Here is a 16,286-nt window from a genome sequence, read left to right as displayed (position 1 = left end):
AATGGTGCTATGGAAGTGCTATGAAATTTTTTTACATGTCTTTGGTTGCATTTTGTGTGCATTTTTCTGTTGGAGTAGAATTACTATAACATAGAGAAACATATGCTCAACTTACTAGACATTGCCAAGCAGTTTTTCAAAAGTGATTATTCCAATTTACACTCTTACATAAAGTGTTTGAGAATATCAGTTGCACCATATTCTTGCCAATATTTGGTATTGCCAGTTTCTTTCGTTTTAGCCATGGTGGATATATAGTTGTATTTCATTTTGCTCTTAATTTGGATGTCCCTTATGAATAATAACATTGAACACTTTTCAAATACTTAGTAGCCATTTGTTTGTCGTTTTTATTTTGAACTCTCTTTTAAAGTACTTTGCCTCTTTTAAACACTGGTTTTTTTTTTTTAATTATTGGTTTGTTGAAGTATTCTATATATACTCCAGATACAAGTCCATTTTCAGATTAATATACTACAAATACATTCCCATAGTTAGTTCCTTGCCTTTTCATTCTCTTAATGGTATCTTTTCATAACAAGTTCTTTATTTAATGTCATTTAATTCATCATTTTATCCTGCTTACAAAATCTTTTCCTACTCTAACATTTTTATCTTTTAGAGCCTGCATTGTCTTACCTTATACATTAAGGTCTGAAATCTACCTGGAAGTGATTTTTTTATTCATGGTGTCCAACATAAGTCAGTTTATTTTTTGAGTATGGGTATCCAATTAATTTAGCTCCATTTTTTCGAAAAGGTTATCATTTTCTTCACTATGCTGAATGCAGTGCCATCTTTTTGGCACAAAATCAAGTGCTCCATAAATGTAGGCCTACCTCTGGGCTCCCTTTTCTATTCTGTTAGTCTTTTTGCCTATCTTGCATGAATACCACAGTGCCGTAATTCCTATAGCTTTAAAGCAAAAACAAGTTTGTTCTGTGTATTATTTAACATTGTCTTCTTATTTTTACCCCTGTGTGTTTTCTCCTAAATTTTGAATTGTCTTCCTAGTTGAAAAAAAGTCATGCTAGGATTTTGATTGGAATCAAATATCATTAAATTTATAGATCAGTTTGGGAAAATGAAATCTTTACAAAATTGAATTTTAAAATTTATGAACATGACATATCCCTCAATTTATTTAAGCCTTATTTTCTCTCAATAATGTTTTATATATCTCTTTATGTAATATCACTTTTACTTTTTGTGCTATTATTGTCATACCACCTTGTTTCTTGCCTCTTCTCAAATAACCATTTTTATATATATTACATAATTATTCAGATCTACTAATCTACTTATTAATTTTTTACACGCCATTGATTTTTATATTCTGCTCTTTCCATCTACAATTAATTTCTTTTCTATTGACTATGTCTTTTAGTATTTATTTCAGAATATGTTCATAGTATGTAAATTTTCTCAGTCTGTATTAGTCAAAAACAATTTTTATTTTGGCTGTTCTGTACATTTCTTTTTTACTTGGATTTATAATTCTAGTATTGGCAGTTAATTTTCTTCTGTATTTTGCAGATATTTCATTGCCTTTGATTTCTTTTGATATTAAAAAAAGTGTTCTATTATATAATTCTGTTGAAAGCAGTCTTTTTCCTGCAGATACGACCTTTTAACAATATCACCTGTACTTGATAGTCTTCAGATACTTCATAGTCTTCAAATTCCATCAAATTCTCTTTCTGTTTTGTTTTCATCAATCCTTCTAAGTATGTGGTAGTTTTCTTCAATCTGAGAGTATATTCTTTTTTAAAAATTTTTCATTTTGCAAAAATCTTTATGTAGTATTCCTTTAAATAATGGTTCTCCTTAATTCCCTGTTTTCTTATTTCAGAATACCTATTGGACTTCAATTTTTTATCCTCCATGACTTTTAACTTATTTTTCATATTTTCTGTATCTTTAATTCATTATGTGGCATTCTGATAAATTTTTCAATTAGAACTTCCATTTGCCTTATTTTCTTTTTTGCTCTCTGTTCTAATCACTAACCCAATCATTGAATACATCCACTAGGTTTTTTTGTTTTGTTTGTTGTTTTTTTAGGTGGGAAAGAGAGAAAGAGTGGGCAGGGGGATGGAAGGGTAAGGGACGGGGGAAGGGCAGAGGAAGAGAGAGAATTTACTTGTCACAGAGACAAGGAGGCTTCAAGCCTAGTAGGAGCTCAACCCTGAGATCATGACCTGAGCTGAAATCAAGAGTCAGATGTTTAACTAACAGCCACCCAGGTGCCCTTCACTAGTTTTTTATTTTAATTTAAATAACTAAATATGTAATTTTTGGAATTCTTATTTGGCTCTTTTTCAAGTCATTCTGCTGTTTTCTTATGACTAATTGCTTCATAGTTTTATTTCTTTTGTTCATCTTTTTGAAACTTATATGTACTAATTAAAATTAACTTTCAGGTAAATTATTTTATTTTATTTAGATCTTGAGATTGGAATTTTCTATTTGTATTGCTTTCCAACTCTTCCTCTTGCTAGTATTCATATAAGTTATATTTGTGACTTTGAAATTATCTTTAGCAGTGGTTAATTTTATTGGAGGATTTGTTGTATCCTGCACTGTAGAAGCATGAGTCTGGTGGTGTTTCGTTTAATTCTCTCTGCTTCTGGAAATTAAAAAAAAAAAAAAATTACTTCTTTGGCTTTCCACAGAGATGAGCTTAAAGACTTTAACCTTTTTTGTGTATAGCTTATCATTGTAGCTGCTTGGAGAAATTGTTTTCAACCATGTTGGGAACAGATAGCAAGTTTTAGTGATGCCTGAAGAACCATTTTTCTAGCTCCTGTTTATGGGCAGAGTTACCCTTCATGGATCTTGGCTTTATATTTGGGCTTACAGTTCAACTTTCTACTTGTTATTTTCCTGAGACCTCTGATGTGTTCATGTGCAAGCTTTACATTCTCAGCCTCTGCCACTAAGATCTACATACTTTAATCCTAATGAACTGTTTGACTTTTGCTTCAGATAACATCTTAACTCTATAATTTTTATAATAATGAATTGTAAATTTTTTGTTCTTAAATTATATCATTATTTCATTAACTACTTTTTATAATTATAAACTTATGAAAAGTCACTTAATGTTAGAAAATGTGTTAGTATCTGTTTTACATAAATATTGTTCACTCACCTAGACCATTATTGTCTAGTTGAGGAGAAATGGAGAAATAAATACTATTACACATAAATGACAACTACAGAGTGCTTTGAGGGGCTGATTTTATATTGGAGAGATTTTTAGGAAAATCTCTCTCAGAAAGTGATATTTAAGCTTATGAGAAGAAACTCACCAGCTTAAAAGGTAAGGAAGAAGACCTCAGACAGAAAGACCATTGTATGTAAAGGTAGGAGAAAACTTGATACCTTTGAAGAACTGAAATAAGACCAGCATCATTGGAGTGTACTAGGAAGGGGGAGACTTCCCAATGGTGAAACTAGAAAAACTTGAGAGTCAGGTCATTTAAGGTCTGGCTGACCTTGTAAGGAATGAGTTTTGTTCTGAATGCAGGGGAAAACATTGAAAGGATATTACGTATATGGTGGTGTGGCCTTATAAAATATCACTTTGATTGCTATTTGTAATAGAGTTAAAGGGGAAAAAAAGGAAGAAAAATTAGGAAGTTGTTTCAGAAGTCTAGGCAAGATACAATAGTGAACTGAACTACAATGGTAAAGATGGATAGAAGGGGAAGGGAGAGAATGGCATATTTGATTATATAAAAAATTCTACAAGTCATAATGATATCTAAGTGTGCATCTCTCTGGGGCTTGATTGAGAGGTCCATTTTAGCCTATAAATTCAGGGGATTTAATCTGGACTTCAAAGGGCTTTCAAATTTTTGAAACTTAAGTTTTGAGTCTATGGGCCTATGTGAAGTTTTCTTGGGAGACAGTCCAAACCCCTTATTTTCAAAGTCTCTATGTCCCTAGATACCAAAAACTCCTGATTTGGGGGAGTTGTTTATAGATACTTTTTCTCTTAGGTAGTCTTTTGATAAGGATTTTCTGATAAGATAACTAAAAATTAGCAAGAATCCCTTGGCAAGGACCTAGAAAAAATATGTTCTATATAGGCATGATATTAAAAATATTTAACAACTAATATTTCACTGACATATACCAGTAAGGATAGATAGCACAATCAGAATGGATATTGGCTATAATCAACAGCTGTTTCATTACTGGTGTACTGCAGCCAGATTCTATCTTGTCAGTTAAAGGGAAAATTTAGTTGTTATCAACCATGAAGAGTATAGCATTAAAATCCACTTATAATAATTGAGGGATGATGTCTACATACAGGATAAATCCATCACTCTTTATGGTAGTAAGTCATGGTTCCACATTGAGTAGCTTATCTTCTAAAATAAAATTGAGTTATATAATATGGGTTAAAAATACTATAGATATTAAGAAAGTATACCATTAAATTCAAGCAAGTTGTGCTTTTTAAAAAATTTTCACATCCATAGGATTCATACAACAGAATAAAAAGTGGAGACTCAACTGAAATAATTTAAAAATAATGAAACATAATTTTAGAAACTGAAAATTGTTGTTTTCAAGCTTTGTTCCAAGGAGATATGACATAAAAGGCAATGAGAGCACATGAAGAAAAAGTGTTTTTTTTAATCTGTTCTAGAACCTTTCAATAACTTGAGAGGTATCAAGGTCTTAAGTAATGAAAGTAGTACAAGTAGGTTTATTTTACAACCTAAGCAAATGAAAATATATATAACAGAGAAACTGAAACCAGACACATGTTTTAAGACTAGCCTGAAATGAAAAAGCCTAAATGATAAGCTATCCTTGAAAAGATACAGTCTTGTTTTTCTGTAAGTACACACAGTTATTTAAACAAGTTATTTTCAAACCATTTTAAACAGAGCTCCTATGGGTCTTCATTTTAAGAATTAATGAGGCTGACTTGTAATAAAAAACATCCATTTATATAAATATTTGCTAAAAATCAATAAATGATTATACTTAGGTTATTTAGAGGTTCAATATCATCTCCTGTAATTTGGCCTATATTGTTAATTTGATTAACAATTGCTTTTTCATAGTACATACCCCAGGCTTAATTATCATAAATCATAAATTAGTATTGTCCAAATTATTGAAGTTTGACTATTCTTAAAGATGAATTCCTTTAAATGAAAATAATCTCCATCTACAAAAACTGATGAAACATTAATCTCTAGGAAAACATGTTTTTGGCATAATACTTTTTTTTAAGATTTTTAAATTTATTTTAGAGAAAGAGTGAGTGAGTGTGAGAGAGGGCAGAGGCAAAGGGAGAGACAGAGGGAGAGAAGCAGACTTCCTGCTGAGCATGGAGCCCCATGTGGGGCTTGATCCCATGACCTTGACATCATGACCTGAGTGGAAAGGGTTGGACACCCAACTGACTGAGCAACCCAGGTGCCCCTTTGGCATCCTGCTTATTATAAACTGTCTTGGATGTGGTAGACTTGAGAGTTAAATATACCAGTCATGTGAACTTAAGCATACCTTTCCTTCCAAATATATATTTATATCCTTTCATTTTTTCAATAAATATTATTAATGTTCCTTGGGTGACAGATATTATTCTGAGTTCAGAAGATAAATGAGTGGACAAAACAAACTCTCTACTATCATGGAATTTACATTCCCAACTGTCTAATGAGACAAAACAGATAACAACTCAATAAATAAGTGAAAATATTATGTTAGATGGCGAAGAGGGCTAAGGAGATAGTTAGGGAAGGGGAAGAGCAAATGTGTTATAGAGGATTGCAATTTAGGTAGGGTCACCAGGAAAGGACTCACGAGCAGGGTAATTGAGTAAAAATTTAAAGAAGGTGAGAGAATAAGATATGCTAATTCTTAAGGAAGAACATTCTAGCCTAGGAAATATGAAGTGACAAGATCTTGAGACAGTAGCTTACTAGAAATGTTAGAGTCATAAAAGAAGAAAAGCAATAGGAAATGGGATCTAGAAGAAACTGCTCCAGATGTCATGGGACTTTGTAGACTTTTATGACTATGGTTCATGTTCTGGCAGATAGAGAACCACTGGAGGATTTAGAGTAGTCCATTGACATTACCTGCCTGTAGTTTTAGAGACACCACCATTCTTGCTATGCTTCAAGTACACCAAAGAGGAACAAAGGGCAGAAACAGAGATATTAATAGGAAAATACTATGATAATCAGGAGTAAGAGAAAGGTGATTTGGTCAGGTTAGGATCTGTGAAAGTAGAGTTAGTTGGATTGTGATTATATTTTGGAGGTAGAATGATCAGGACTTTTCTGATAGATTAGATGTTGGATGTGAGAGTGAGAAAGGAGACCAGAATGATTGTAATATTTTTAAAACCTTTTATTTTAGGATAGTGTTAGAATTACTGAAAAATTACAAAGATAATACAGTTTCCGTATATCCTACATCCAATTTTGTATATTACTAACATCTTACTGTTGCATGGCACACTTTTTATAATTAATTAACCAATATTGATACATTATTATTATTATTTAAATATTTTATTTATTTATTTGACAGAGAGAGATCACAGGTAGACAGAGAGGCAGGCAGAGAGAGAGAGGGAAGCAGGCTCCCTGCTGAGCAGAGAGCCCGATGCGGGACTCGATCCCAGGAACCCGAGATCATGACCTGAGCTGAAGGCAGCGGCTTAACCCACCGAGCCACCTAGGGACCCCGATACATTATTATTAATTAAAGTTCATACTTTATTCAGATTTCTTTAGTTTTTGCCTGATTTCCATTTTCTGTTCCAGGATCCCATCCAGGATACTACATTATGTTTGATTGTCATGTTTCCTTAGAATTCTTCTTAGGTATTACAGTTTCTCAGACTTTCCTTATTTTTGATGACCTTGGCAGTTTTAAAGAGTACTAGTCAATTTGAAGAATGTCACTCAGTTGAGACTGGTCTGATGTTTTTCTCATGATTAGACTGGAGTTACGTATTTTGGGGAGGAATACCAGAGGTGCAGTGCAATTTTCATCACATCATCTCAAAGGTGACTTTAATCAACATATCTTATCACAGTTGATGTTAAACTTAATCATTTGGATAGGGTAGTTTTTGTGAAATTTATCTACCATAAAGTTACTCTTCTTTCTTCCTTTCTATGCTGTGCTTTTTGGAAGAAAGCCACAAGGTAAGCCAACAAATAATTTCCTGCTCCAGTTAATGCCTCACTCTTTAAGGGCTGAGTATCTACCCAGACTATTTGGAATTCTTCTTTTTGGGATGTTTGTCTTTTATCCCTATTTGTTTGTGTTATTGTTATGGATGCATGGATATTTTATACTTTGGGTTAAAATCCAATACTACTTATATTTGCTGCTCAGTTGTTCCAGAATTAACCATTGGGAACACTTTCAGTTGGCTACCCTTTGACATACCACCATATATGTGGAGGTGGAAATAGAGTGAACATGTGAGTGAGTGAGAGAGCAGGAGAACAGAGACTTAGAGTATTTTCTTACTTTTTGACACAGTAACATTATTTAGGCTTATCTTTTATGGATCTTGCTCCAGTCCAAGAATTTGCAATATCTCCAGTTAATTCTGGTTCCCTTTGTTGGAGAAAGTATTTGAAACCAAAATTTTGGTGTTGGGTGTGCTCATTACTACTGGGGTGTCATATTTCTGGTCCTCTTAGATCACAGAGCAAGGAATTATATGCCTGCCTGCTAACCTATGTATATATACATATATATAAATATTTCTCTATGTAGACAACTGTGTTTCTATTAAGCTAAGCATGAGTTCATACTAAGCTCTCCACTTCTAATTCATTACCAGATACCATGTTGATCATTATAGCCATATCTTGTTGCTTATTGGTGATTTCCTGCTCCAACAGTGGGAAATCCGGTGTATGCCATCTGCCATCCATGTACAAAATTGTTCAGTTCCAGTATACATGTGTGGCAGTTTCAGAATTATTAACCTATACAACTGTGTCATATAACTTTATTAATAAAGTAGAGTGCTTATATATTATACTTGTGCCCTTAATCTTATAGACTCTATTCATTTCTTTTTTTTTAAATTTTTTATTTCTTATAAACCTATATTTTTATCCCCAGGGGTACAGGTCTGTGAATCACCAGGTTTACACACTTCACAGCACTCACCAAAGCACATACCCTCCCCAATGTCCATAATCCCACCCCCTTCTCCCAAACCCCCTCCCCCCAGCAACCCTCAGTTTGTTTTGTGAGATTAAGAGTCACTTATGGTTTGTCTCCCTCCCAATCCCATCTTGTTTCATTGATTCTTCTCCTACCCACTTAAGCCCCCATGTTGCATCACCACTTCCTCATATCAGGGAGATCATATGATTGTTGTCTTTCTCTGCTTGACTTATTTCGCTAAGCGTGATACGCTCTAGTTCCATCCATGTTGTTGCAAATGGCAAGATTTCATTTCTTTTGATGGCTGCATAGTATTCCATTGTGTATATATACCACATCTTCTTGATCCACTCATCTGTTGATGGACATCTAGGTTCTTTCCATAGTTTGGCTATTGTGGACATTGCTGCTATAAACATTCGGGTGCACGTGCCCCTTTGGATCATTACATTTGTATCTTTAGGGTAAATACCCAATAGTGCAATTGCTGGGTCATAGGGCAGTTCTATTTTCAACATTTTGAGGAACCTCCATGCTGTTTTCCAGAGTGGCTGCACCAGCTTGCATTCCCTCCAACAGTGTAGGAGGGTTCCCCTTTCTCCGCATCCTCGCCAGCATCTGTTATTTCCTGACTTGTTGATTTTAGCCATTCTGACTGGTGTGAGGTGATATTGCATTGTGGTTTTGATTTGTATTTCCCTGATGCTGAGTGATATGGAGCACTTTTTCATTTGTCTGTTGGCCATCTGGATGTCTTCTTTGCAGAAATGTCTGTTCATGTCCTCTGCCCATTTCTTGATTGGATTATTTGTTCTTTGGGTGTTGAGTTTGCTAAGTTCTTTATAGATTCTGGACACTAGTCCTTTATCTGATATGTTGTTTGCAAATATCTTCTCCCATTCTGTCAGTTGTCTTTTGATTTTGTTAACTGTTTCCTTTGCTGTGCAAAAGCTTTTGATCTTGATGAAATCCCAATAGTTCATTTTTGCCCTTGCTTCCCTTGCCTTTGGCGTTGTTTCTAGGAAGATGTTGCTGCGGCTGAGGTCGAAGAGGTTGCTGCTGGTGTTCTCCTCAAGGATTTTGATGGACTCCTTTCGCACATTGAGGTCCATCATCCATTTTGAGTCTATTTTTGTGTGTGGTGTAAGGAAATGGTCCAATTTCATTTTTCTGCATGTGGCTGTCCAATTTTCCCAGCACCATTTATCGAAGAGGCTGTCTTTTTTCCATTGGACATTCTTTCCTGCTTTGTCGAAGATTAGTTGACTGTAGAGTTGAGGGTCTATTTCTAGGCTCTCTATTGTGTTCCATTGATCTATGTGTCTGTTTCTGTGCCAGTACCATGATGTCTTGAGGATGACAGCTTTGTAATAGAGCTTGAAGTCTGGAATTGGGATGCCACCAACGTTGGCTTTCTTTTTCAATATCCCTTTGGCTATTCGAGGTCTTTTCTGGTTCCATATAAATTTTAGGATTATTTGTTCCATTTCTTTGAAAAATATGGGTGGTACTTTGATAGGAATTGCATTAAATGTGTAGATTGCTTTAGGTAGCATAGACATTTTCACAATATTTATTCTTCCAATCCAGGAGCATGGAACATTTTTCCATTTCTTTGTGTCTTCCTCAATTTCTTTCATGAGTACTTTATAGTTTTCTGAGTATAGATTCTGTGCCTCTTTGGTTAGGTTTATTCCTAGGTATCTTATGGTTTTGGGTGCAATTGTAAATGGGATTGACTCCTTAATTTCTCTTTCTTCTGTCTTGCTGTTGGTGTAGAGAAATGCAACTGATTTCTGTGCATTGATTTTATATCCTGACACTTTACTGAATTCCTGTATAAGTTCTAGCACTTTTGGGGTGGAGTCTTTTGGGTTTTCCACATATAGTATCATATCATCTGCGAAGAGTGATAATTTGACTTCTTCTTTGCCGATTTGGATGCCTTTAATTTCCTTTTGTTGTCTGATTGCTGAGGCTAGGACCTCTAGTACTATGTTGAATAGCAGTGGTGATAATGGACATCCCTGCCGTGTTCCTGACCTTAGCAGAAAAGCTTTCAGTTTTTCTCCATTGAGAATGATATTTGTGGTGGGTTTTTCATAGATGGCTTTGATGATATTGAGGTATGTGCCCTCTATCCCTACACTTTGAAGAGTTTTGATCAGGAAGGGATGCTGTACTTTGTCAAATGCTTTTTCAGCATCTCTTGAGAGTATCATATGGTTCTTGTTCTTTCTTTTATTGATGTGTTGTATCACATTGACTGATTTGCGGATGTTGAACCAACCTTGCAGCCCTGGAATAAATCCCACTTGGTTGTGGTGAATAATCCTTTTAATGTACTGTTGAATCCTATTGGCTAGTATTTTGTTGAGTATTTTCGCATCTGTGTTCATCAAGGATATTGGTCTATAGCTCTCTTTTTTGCTGGGATCCTTGTCTGGTTTGGGGATCAAGGTGATGCTGGCCTCATAAAATGAGTTTGGAAGTTTTCCTTCCATTTCTATTTTTTGGAACAGTTTCAGGAGAATAGGAATTAGTTCTTCTTTAAATGTTTGGTAGAATTCCCCCGGGAAGCCGTCTGGCCCTGGCCTTTTGTTTGTTTGGAGATTTTTAATGATTGTTTCAATCTCCTTACTTGTTATGGGTCTGTTCAGGCTTTCTATTTCTTCCTGGTTCAGTTGTGGTAGTTTATATGTTTCTAGGAATGCATCCATTTCTTCCAGATTGTCAAATTTATTGGCGTAGAGTTGCTCATAGTATGTTCTTATAATAGTTTGTATTTCTTTGGTGTTAGTTGTGATCTCTCCTCTTTCATTCATGATTTTATTTATTTGGGTCCTTTCTCTTTTCTTTTTGATAAGTCAGGCCAGGGGTTTATCAATTTTATTAATTCTTTCAAAGAATCAGCTCCTAGTTTCGTTGATTTGTTCTATTGTTTTTTTAGTTTCTATTTCATTGATTTCTGCTCTGATCTTTATGATTTCTCTTCTCCTGCTGGGCTTAGGGTTTCTTTCTTGTTCTTTCTCCAGCTCCTTTAGGTGTAGGGTTAGGTTGTGTACCTGAGACCTTTCTTGTTTCTTGAGAAAGGCTTGTACTGCTATATATTTTCCTCTCAGGAGGAAAATTTGTTGTGTCCCACAGATTTTGAACCGTTGTGTCCCACAGATTTTGAACCGTTGTATTTTCATTATCATTTGTTTCCATGATTTTTTTCAATTCTTCTTTAATTTCCCGGTTGACCCATTCATTCTTTAGAAGGATGCTGACTCTATTCATTTCCTATGTTAACTTAAGTCAGCACCTTTGCCGCATCCCCTTCAGTGAGGGTATTTCATACATTTGTAAAACACTTAGATCATTATCACGTTCTATAATCCATTCTGAAATCCTCCGATGTCCTAAATTTTTTTAATTAGCATGCATTAAGATCTTGTGAAGTTTTATGGGTTTTGACAGATGCATAGTTTCATATATCTGCCACAGTAGAATCATACAAAATAGCTAAAAATCTCCTGAGCTTAATGTACTGAACCCAACCCCTCTATCTACCACTTAATACAAACTCATGATCTTGAACTGCAGAGTACAGGGCTTTAAATAATCTTACTCATTTGTATTTGTGTTTATAAGTTTCTTTAATAAGAATATAAGAAGGAGGATCATGATTATGGTTGTTCTGGTTATATCTTGCTGCTTAACAAATCACCCACAGCTCAGTCATGTAAAAGAATGTTTCTCCCATCCTCTCTTTCTTGTTTTTTAATCACAAACTTGCAATTTCTGCAAGGCTTAGTGAGCAAGTCTTATTGTGATTCTTCTACTTTATGATACAACTTTATCCTTTTGGTGAGTGGTCTACTTGTATAAGGATGTTATCCAATGAAGATTTTGGAAAGTATGTTCAGTGCAATAAGTATTTATTGAGTACTTTTTATGTATAAGGTATTCTGCTAAGCAAGGTGATGAATACAAAAGATAGAAAGGTCAAGAAGAAGAAATTCCTGCCCCCAAGAAACTTGTAGAACATATTAATTTAATGGAGATTTAGAAGGTATAAGAAAAACCAAAATAGCAGTGGCTTAAATAAGATAAGGTTGTTTTTATTTTTTAAGGTACAATCTAGTATAAATCATCCAGGGTCAATATAGTGCATCCATGATGTCAAGGACCCAGGTGTCTTCTAGTTGTCTATGTAGCTGCTTCACCATTCCTAGGACACAGTTATTTCACAAACACTGTCACATTTGGGTGATGAATGTCAGAAGAAAGGATGGAAAGAAAACATATCACTCTCTTTAAGGTCACATATGGAAAGCAAGTATATCAGTTCAGCTTGCATCCCCTTGAGATTTTTGTCACATGACCACATCTACCTTTGAAGGAGGATGAGAAAGTATTTAGATGGAAAGCCCATTCAAAGATTATATTACTGAATGTAGGTGGGGAGAGTATTTCCACAAAGGAAGTATAAACCTTTTTGAAAGGTTTTTGAAAAAATGACTATGATGTAAAGAAGAATGTGATAGGCATTATTAAAGTGATATAAACAGCATGGTTTAGGAATTCAAATGAGATAGAAATTAATTCTGGATTTTAATAAACAGGAATGTGTATACACACATTTAATTATGACTAAAACTTTGAAAGACTGAATTCTGATACTCCAGTTGAGTTTTAAGTCATGCTTCAAGAGTGAAAGTTGCTGGATGATAAAGCGAGAAAGGGAAGTCAGCAGCCAGTTGTTGTAGATGACTTTTAATTTGAGGATATATTCTGAAGTGAGATTTGTGGATGGGTTAAAATATATAGCACATAATAGATTATTAATAAATATTAGATTTCCTTACTTATGGATTTAGATATAATTCATTTAGATTTAATCCTTCTACTGAATGTGTTAATTATTTTTAAATAAAGGAAGTAACTTATATAACCTTACTTTGGAGAAGTTGCTTCAATAGTCGACATCAGTCCTCCATGGCTACTTGGTTTCTCTCTCTCTGCAGCAGACGCAGGTCTATTGGCCTATGTTCACTGCTCTCATGACCCAGTAGAAGGATCCTGTACACTCTCCACAGAGGTCAGACATAGCAGTAGGGCTGGCTAGGTGCCACATGCTTATGCAGAACATATGAACATATATTGGGCTTGTAAAAAGGAAAGTTATTCCCAAACAAGTTGATAATTCCAGTGGAAATTACAAGGGCTCTTTAACTCTTGGTAAGGAAGTGTTCCAAGTCCCAGCCTTATGGGCTGAGTGGGGGCTGAAAGGCTGTATGTATGAGATGGCTTTTCTCAGCACAATTCCCCCCATAATTTTAGAAAAAGTGTAAAGAAGCTGATAAAAGATAAATTACCTGGATGCACTCTCTTTAAAATAATTATTTGGAAAAATGTCAATAGACAGTATTACAGCATAGGTCTTACAGAAATAGTATATACTATTACATGTGAAAATTATAACTAATTACTAAGCATTATATCATATTTATCTTCTTTTAATTATAAAGTTCAAGCTTGAGTCAAGTACTATGTCATTGAAAACTAATTATTTTTATGGCAGAGTATGATTCATTGACTTTTTCTGTGGGTTCTCATTTTGGTATTACATTGATTTCTGCTTTTATTTTATTATCTCTTGTATTTAACTTGAATTTATTTTGCTCTTCTTTCTAAAGATGGAAACTTAGATTATTTGAGTTATTTGTTCTTTTTTCCCTTTTGGGGGATATTTGTTCTTTTTCTAATAAAAACATTTAATACTATAAATTTAATGTTTTAATAGCAGCCTACAAATTTTGATATATTGGATTTCTATTTTCATTATATTAAAAATTTTCTCAACACATGTGTTTATAGATTATTGTTTAATTTCTGAAGATTTGGGTTTTTCCCCCACATTTCTTTCTATTTTTTTTCCTTGCAGTTTTATTCCACTGTGATCTGAAAATATATCTTGTATAATTTCAGTTCTTTTCAATTTGTTGAGGTTTGTTTCATGGCCCAGAATGTGGTCTGTCTTGGTGAGCATTCCACTGTATTTGAAAATAATGTGCATTGTGCTCTGATTGGGAAAGTGTTCTCTAAATATCAACTAATATGATAGTATTCTTCAGGTCTGCATATCTTTATGAATTTCTATTTGCTTTTTCTACCCATAACTGAAAGTGGATTATTGAAGTTTCTATTTTTCCTCAGTTCTATCAGCATTCCTTCATGTGTTGTGAAGTTTTGTTTTTGGGTGCATAAACATTTAAAATTGTTATGGCCTACGTAATGATGGTGAAGCTGATTTCCTTATAATTATGTAAGTCCTACTAATATTCCTTGTCACTGAAATCTGGTTTTATTTGACATTAAGATAGACACTTCACCTTTTTTACTTAGTGCTTAAAGTAACTGACTTTTCTTTTTTTTTTTTTTTTTTAAGATTTTATTTATTTATTTGACAGAGAGAAATCACAAGTAGACAGAGAGGCAGGCAGAGAGAGAGAGAGGGAAGCAGGCTCCCCACTGAGCAGAGAGCCCGATGCGGGACTCAATCCCAGGACCCTGAGATCATGACCTGAGCCGAACGCAGCGGCTTAACCCACTGAGCCACCCAGGCACCCAGTAACTGACTTTTCTTTTCTATCTTCTTATTTTTATCCTATGTATGCCTTTATATTTAAAATATTTTACAATTTCTATAATTGGTTCTTATTTTATCTTCCCATCCGAAAAACTTTACCTTTTAATTGGGATTTTCAGATCACTTAAATGTAACGTAGCTAATGTTACTTACATTCTTTTAAAAAAATTAATCTGCCATCTAGTTATCTCTCTCATCTATTCTTTTCTTTCTATATTTTTTTATTGAGTATTTTTGTGATTATATAAATGTCCACTATTGGATTATTAGTAATACAGTTAAAGGAATTTTTTAGCAAATGCTCTAAGATTTGCAATGCAAATTTGTAACTTAATCACAGTCAACTGCCAAATACTATTGTTTCACTTCATGTATAATTAAAGCAGCTTACAACACTACAGTTACATTTGCTCCTTCTCATTTTTATGCTACAATAGTCACTCATTTTATATCTTATATCTTACAAACCCACAATTGTGTTACTATTTTTGCTTTAGAGGGTCAGTTATCTTTAAAATGATTGAAAATAAGGAAAAAAAAGTCTTTTATGATTACCTTCATTTTATCATTTCTGGTGCTTCATGTTTCTTTGTTTACATTTGCATCTGATATCATATTTCTTCTGCTTGAAGAGTTTCCTTTAATATTTCTTGTTGTATATTGTATTGACAATGAATTCATCTTTAGTTTATCTGGGGAAAAAAGACCATTTTGCTATCATTTTTGATAAATATTTATACTAGGAATGGAATTCAGAATCAATAGATTTTTCTTTCAGTGCTATAAAGATTCCATGCTTTTGTATTCTGACTTAACTACCGATAAGAAGTTTGTGGTAATCTTTATCTTTGTTCTCCTCTATGAAATGTTTCATATTTCTCAGCCTGCTTTAACATTTTCTCCTTTTTTTTTTCCCAGCAGTTTGACTACAGTATGTCCAGTTTTGAAGTTTTCATTTTGTTTTTAGGGTGTTTTCCCACATCTCCTGAATTCTTTATTCTGTGTTCTCCAGTCTTAAAAAAAAAAAAAACAACAAAAACGTCAGTTTGGATCATTTGTTTTGCTCCATGTTTAAGTTTACTGATTCCTTAGCTGTTTCCATTCCAGTAATGAGTATTATGAAAAAAAAAATTTATTTCTGTTTCTGTTTTTATTTTTATTATTATTTTTACCATTTCTATTAGAGTTTTAGTTTTCATCTGTCTGGTGAAATCCCTTATCTACTCATACTTACCCTCTACCTTTTCTTCTGATCATTTAATATATGCATTATGGTTATTTTTGTATTCTTGTCTGATAGTTTCAACTAATGGGTCAGCACTAAGTATGAGTCTTTGATTGCTTTATCTCTTCACAATGGGTCATTGTTCATGGTATTTTGTTCGTTTGTCTCATAATTTTGCTTGTCTCATAATTTTTTATTGAATGCTATCATAATATATAGAAGAGTAGAGACTGAGGTTGATAG

The sequence above is a fragment of the Mustela nigripes genome, chromosome 4, assembly GCF_022355385.1.
Source record: "Mustela nigripes isolate SB6536 chromosome 4, MUSNIG.SB6536, whole genome shotgun sequence".
NCBI classification, from domain to species: Eukaryota; Metazoa; Chordata; class Mammalia; order Carnivora; family Mustelidae; genus Mustela; species Mustela nigripes.
This window is presented reverse-complemented; position numbering follows the sequence as displayed.